Raw genomic sequence first — 6,000 nt, 5'->3', positions numbered from 1 at the left:
AGTCGCAGCATAAAACAAAATCAGTCGAAGTAGGGATCTTAAAATCTGAAAGCCCTTCTTTGCTACAGGAAGGCTCATTGCCTAAGGCCACAGTCCCTACTTAACACTTTGTGGCAAACATGAATCTTGAGGAGGAAGGCCTTTGTCATTGAACTAAAATTGCTTTCCAAACACATTTCTGGTCAAGGTCTGATTTAGAAACTTTGTAACAGTAATAATGACACATTCACCAACCCAGAGCAATTATAGCAGGGCCTATTGTGATTGTGTGTGCTTGCTTGTTTCATGTAGAGATTAATTAATTAATCAAAAGCTTAATTTAGCTTTTTGTAAACTTAATGTTAATGCAATATTCATCATATTCCACTTTTTCCTTCATGCTGAGTTTTTTTTGTTACTGAATCCTAGCATTTTGGTGATTTCAACAACAACAACAAGCAAGAAACTGTGTTTAGCTTGCTTGTGGTTATTTCAGTTTTCATTTTTTTGTCTCTTCAGCTGGATTTCTGCTTCCCTTCCTCTTAATTTTGCAATCCTCCTCCTTCTGCAACCAACTAAAAAAGCTTAAATCTTAATGCCCAATAATTGGCACCCTCCCTAGAGTCGGCTACCCACCTTGTACTGGAGGGAACCCAATTCTGAGGGGTGCGCAGCACCCAAAATCTTATTCCTTAATATTCCTAGTGGAAAAGAAACCAGTGTCAGGAACTCCACACACTTTCAAAAGTCCTCAACTCTTGTGTCCTCCACTTTTCAAAGAAACTAGGTGGCCGGGATCTTGCATGCTACACTTCAGCACTTCTCCCAGGCTTGTTACAATCCCACTACTAAAAAGAACATTGATGTTTTGGATCATCTGTCCTATGGACACCTATGTTCATCTGGCACATAGCTCCTAAGCACTGTCTGTAAAGGAACTTAAGCTTCGGGAATTGAAACTAGAAAAAAATTTACTATAACACAAGATAAAATGTAAAACGTGGGGGAAGAACAGGTAAGTATCTATATACAAAACCAATCTTGAGGATGGCAGGGATATGGGAAAGGCAGGGCAGCTCCAGGGGAAGGTCCACGGCTCCCCTCAGCACCCTATGCAGTTGCATTCTGGAGCCAGCTGGCGGGAAGCTGAAGGAACCAGCAGCAGCCCCAGCAGGGAGAAAGCAGCAGAAAGGGAGAAGGGCCTGGCTTCCAGCTCTCCTGGCTTTTATAGATTGTGACAGGAACTGACGGGAATACTGACACTTCCAGTCTGTCAGGGGCCAAAGGACCCTCTCTCTCTGTAGGTTCTGATACTGTGCCGGGGTCTCCCAAACCATAACAATAACTCAGGGCAGGACTAAGTGCTTAGGGCTGAGCATAAATCGGGTTTCCAGGCAGAGGTTGCACAAGTGATTTTCCCTGAGGCCCTAGGACAATTTACAGCAGCCACCTTGGGGCTGGTCCTTCCAACGTCTGCTTGACAGATGGCGGGCGCTCTCTTAGCAGCCCCGTGCAGTCCTGTGCCTCCTCTTGCCTCGCAGGAGCACCCGGCCCCTTCTCCCAGAGCAATATCGTGCATCCTCCCTCCCCCGTGCAGCCACCTCCCCCCGCCGTGCTGCACCGGAGTCAGCACGGGTTCAGAGCAGCACCTCAGGAACCCCGAGAGGACGCGTAGGACCAGGCTGAGCGCCCCTGCTCTGAGGGGGCCCTGAGGAGTCTGACAGGGATCCAGGGCCACCTGGTGCCTCTGGCTTTGCCAGCAGCTGGGCTGGAAGCACCTCAGTGACTGTCCTCATGTAGTTGTGACTGCAACTCTCCCTGGCCTGTATTTATCTGTACAGTGCAATGGAAGGGCTTAAATCTAGATATATAAGCTGAGAACAATAAATGACAGGCATGGGCTTTTTATAACTTGAAATTACTTTTTAATTAAAGAATTAAAATAGAATTAAACAAAAAAGGGGGGAGGGATACCTGCTGCCATCAGCTCATGAGTACCTGCCATGCCCACTGTGCCTCCTGCCAGCTGAAGCCTCATAGCACTGCTCAGCCCTTCTGCCCTGGGCTTCCCTGGGGGCTCTACAAGTGCAGAGGGGAAAGGCAGAGGCAGGGGTCAGCAAAAAAATAAAGAAAAAACTCCTCAAGCTGAGGCTGATAAAAGGGCTTGCTCTCCTGCCAACCAGTGCTGAGGTCTGACCAGTGGGGGAAAATGGCAGCGCAGCGCCAGGTAGAGTGGGCACAGTGACCCAGCCCCACCTGCCAACAGGAGCAGCGGTGTCAATGTGGCAGTGGCAAATTGTCCTTTTCCCTCCCATGGGAGGCCACCTGGGGCAATAAAAGATTGTTAGTACCCTCAGGGACCTGACCCTGTGGTATTGATAAGCAAAAGGAAAATACCAGACCGAAGCAAAGAAATATTAAGCTGTGTTATACTTGCTTTATTCTGTGACAATGGTGCAGTTCCATGGTCAGGCCATTCCTCTGAACTGATAACAGCTGATGTGAGGAATAAAACTCCATAGCCCCGAGAAGCTGTAAAGTAGGTATTCTTTATTGCAGCTCTGGGGGATCATGCCTTCCATACACACACACCAACAGATAAAAGTGATACATATTTATTCACTTAAAGCATACATATGCATTACTTTTCTAAAAGATAGGCAGGATTAAACGGATTAGTTCCCAGAATTCATGATAATATTTAAATTATTTTCCCCAAATCATTAACTTAAAGCTACGCCCATTCCTGCATGCGCACTGCCTCTTGGTAGTCATGGGCAGGTGTCTCTTGGAGGAAGGCTCGTACTCCTCTTCACTGTGCTGGGTCATGTTGTTCCTTATTCTTGCAAGTTGGCTGATGTACCCAGCTGAATCCTGCTTCTTGGGCTCTCAGGTGAGACACATCCTAGTTCAACACAATACCCCTAATAAACATTAACAGATTCTATTCCACAGCATCATATAGGCTTAGAAATTTAACCCCTAAGTCTCTAATTCAATACAAATGCTTAGTACTGCTGTTTTAGATGACAAAACCAAACTCTCCACTGTATTATTTTAAACCAGTCATGTGTGAAGGTGGAGGTCAGGGATTCTTCCATTCAGGTCCAAGGCTAGGCAGTTTCAAACAAAAGGTTTTTGCTTTACTCTTTCCAAAATTCTTTGTCTTTCTTGAAATGTAAGCCCCAGAACTGCACACAGTACTCCAGGTGAGGCCTCACCAGGGCAGAGTAGAGAGAGAGGATAACATTTCTTGACCTGCTGGTCACACTCTTCTTAATGCACCCCAGGATGACATTGGCCATCTTGGCCAAAATGGCACATTGCTGTGTCATGGTTAACTTGTCCACTAAGTCTCTTAAGTCCTTCTCCCCAGAGCTGCTTTCTAGCAGGTCAGCCCTTAACCTGCAGTGGTGCCTGGGCTTATTCCTCCTCAGGTGCAGGACCCTACATTTGCCTTTGTTGACCCTCATGAGGCTCCTCTCCACCCAACACTCTGGCCTGTCCAGGCCCTGCTGAATGGCAGCACTGCCTTCTGGTGTATCAGCTACTCCTCCTACTTTTGTATCATAAGCAAACTTGTGGCAGGTATACTCTGTCCCTTCATCCAGGTCGTTGGTGATTATGTTGAACAAGACCAGACGAAGCACTGAGCTCTGAGGGCACAACAGGCCTCCAGGGGACAGGTAATTTATGAGGACCACAAAGAAATAGTGAAGTTATGCAGAGGGAAAATCAGAAGGACAAAGCCCCAGTAGAACTCAACACCACTGCAGTTAAAGACTAAAAGAACAAGGAAGACACACCAGGGTTGAAAGAGTGGCGTGTTAGTAAGGGCCTTCCAGTTGTTGCCCTGAGGCATGCTGTGGACACTGCAGCACAGGCATAGTCTTACAGAGATGACCCACGGACTCCATAAGAAATAGGAGACATCAGTGTAGCATCTATGAAGCACCTTAGGGGAATAAAGGGGTATGTCTGCAAGAAGGTGACATGGCTGGCAGCCCAGCTAAAGTGCCTCTACCTAAATGCATGCAGCATGGGCAACAAACAGGAGAGGCTGGAAATTACTGTGCTACAGGAAAGCTACAAGATAGTGGCCATTACAGAAACTTGGTGGGATGAATCCTATGACTGGAGTATGGCTATCGATGGCTACAAGATATTCAGAAGGGACAGGAGAGGAAGAAGGGTTGGAGGTGTTGCCCTCTATGTAAAGAAGTGGGTAGAGTGTAAGGAGTTGTGCCTAAAGAATAGCCATGAGCAGGTCAAAAGCTTATGGCTAGGAATTAGGGATAGAGATAACAAAGGGAGCCTTGTAGCTGGAGTCCACTACAAGCCTCTCGATCAAGTGGAGCCTATTGACGAAGCTTTCTTACTCCAGCTCCAGGACACATCGCGCTCACAGGCTCTCATCCTGCTGGGGGATTTCAACCACCCCAACATCTGTTGGAAAAGTAGCATGGCAAGCTGTAGGCAGTCCAGGAGACTCCTGAGGTGCCTTGATGACACCTTCTTAAGACAAGAAATTGACAGCCCTACCCAAGAGGATATGTTATTTGACCTAATGGTCATAAATGCAGGTGTGATCATTTTAACATCAGGGATGTCAAAGTTGAAGGCAGCCCGGGTTGCAGTGATCACACACTAGTGCAGCTGACTGTCCTAAGGGGTATGAGGCAGATGAGAAGCATAGTCAAGACTCTACATTTTAGGAAAGCGAACTTCCAGCTCTCCAAGGAGTTAGCAAATCCCGTGGGAAACAGCCCCTAGGGACAAGGGAGCAGAAGAGAGTTTTTAGATCCATAAGGATGCTTTTAATAGGGTGCAAGAGATCTCAGTCCCCAGGTGCAAGAGATCAGGCAAGGAAGACAAGAGACCAGCATGGCTGAGTCAAGACCTGCTGGTCAAACTAAAAGGCAAGATGGAACTACACAAACAGTGGAAGCAGGGACAGGTATCCTGGGAAGAGTATAGGGATGTTGCTCGGTAGTGTAGGCATGAGGGCAGGAAGGCCAAGGTGCAACTGGAGCTGAACTTGGCAAGGGATGTAAAGAAAAACAAGAAGATCTTTGACAGGTATGTAAACCAGAAAAGGAAGGCTAAAGAAAGTGTTACCCTCCTGATGAGCAACAGTGAAGTATTCTCTGCATGATCAGGAAGTTAATTCACTTTTGAAATAAAGGATGTGTCTTGGGAAATAGTTAATCCTAGCTGAGAGTGGCACATAAAAATATGAAATTTTCTTCCGAAATTGGATTTAAGATAAAATAAATCTTGAAAATTTTTCAGCAGTCCATCTGTAGGCTCTTTCTATTATGACTCATAATCATGGTTGACTGATTTTGTGGAAACTAGACTGCAAGTTGTTTTTCTCAACTTTTCTTACTCGAGAAGAAAAGCAGAGGCCTGGGAACAATAATGGAAAGAACCAGGATACTCTGAAACTCTGAGATAGTAGCCTTTTCACTCTACTTTTGCTAACTTCTTGTTTGCAAAAGACATTAGAAACAGGTTTCTAAAAGCACCCGGGGAGTTATTTCATTTTGAGTAATTTCTCATCTGTTTTTTTCTGGGCTTTGGTTTTTGTTTTTCAAAACTCGCATTTCCATGTAGAAATATCTGACTTTATTAAAATAACATCGGGGGAAATTAAGCAGAAAATCTCAGTTATCTGTATTCATAATACATATTAAAAACAGTTATTACCTGTCTTTATTAAAGTTTTATCATTGCAACTTTAAAAATAATTACTAAGACAAATTCAAGCTAACAATCTGAAGCAATCCCACATAGAGGTGATTGAACATTATTACCATGTGGCAGTTATTCAGTCTTTGTGTGAAGTGATTTGGTGGTCTAAGCATGGTTCCTGTCATAAGTGCTGCAAAAAGAGAGAATGAACTGGTTTAGCTCAGAAGCCAAAGACTAAATTACCTTGGAGTTGTGGAAATGGAGTAGCAGTGTGAAGAGGCATGTTACAGATCGAGACAGAAAAACAGCTAAGAGCTGAAAAATGGC

The sequence above is a fragment of the Apus apus genome, chromosome Z (assembly GCF_020740795.1).
Source record: "Apus apus isolate bApuApu2 chromosome Z, bApuApu2.pri.cur, whole genome shotgun sequence".
Lineage (NCBI taxonomy): Eukaryota > Metazoa > Chordata > Aves > Apodiformes > Apodidae > Apus > Apus apus.
Note: the sequence above shows the minus strand (reverse complement) of the source record.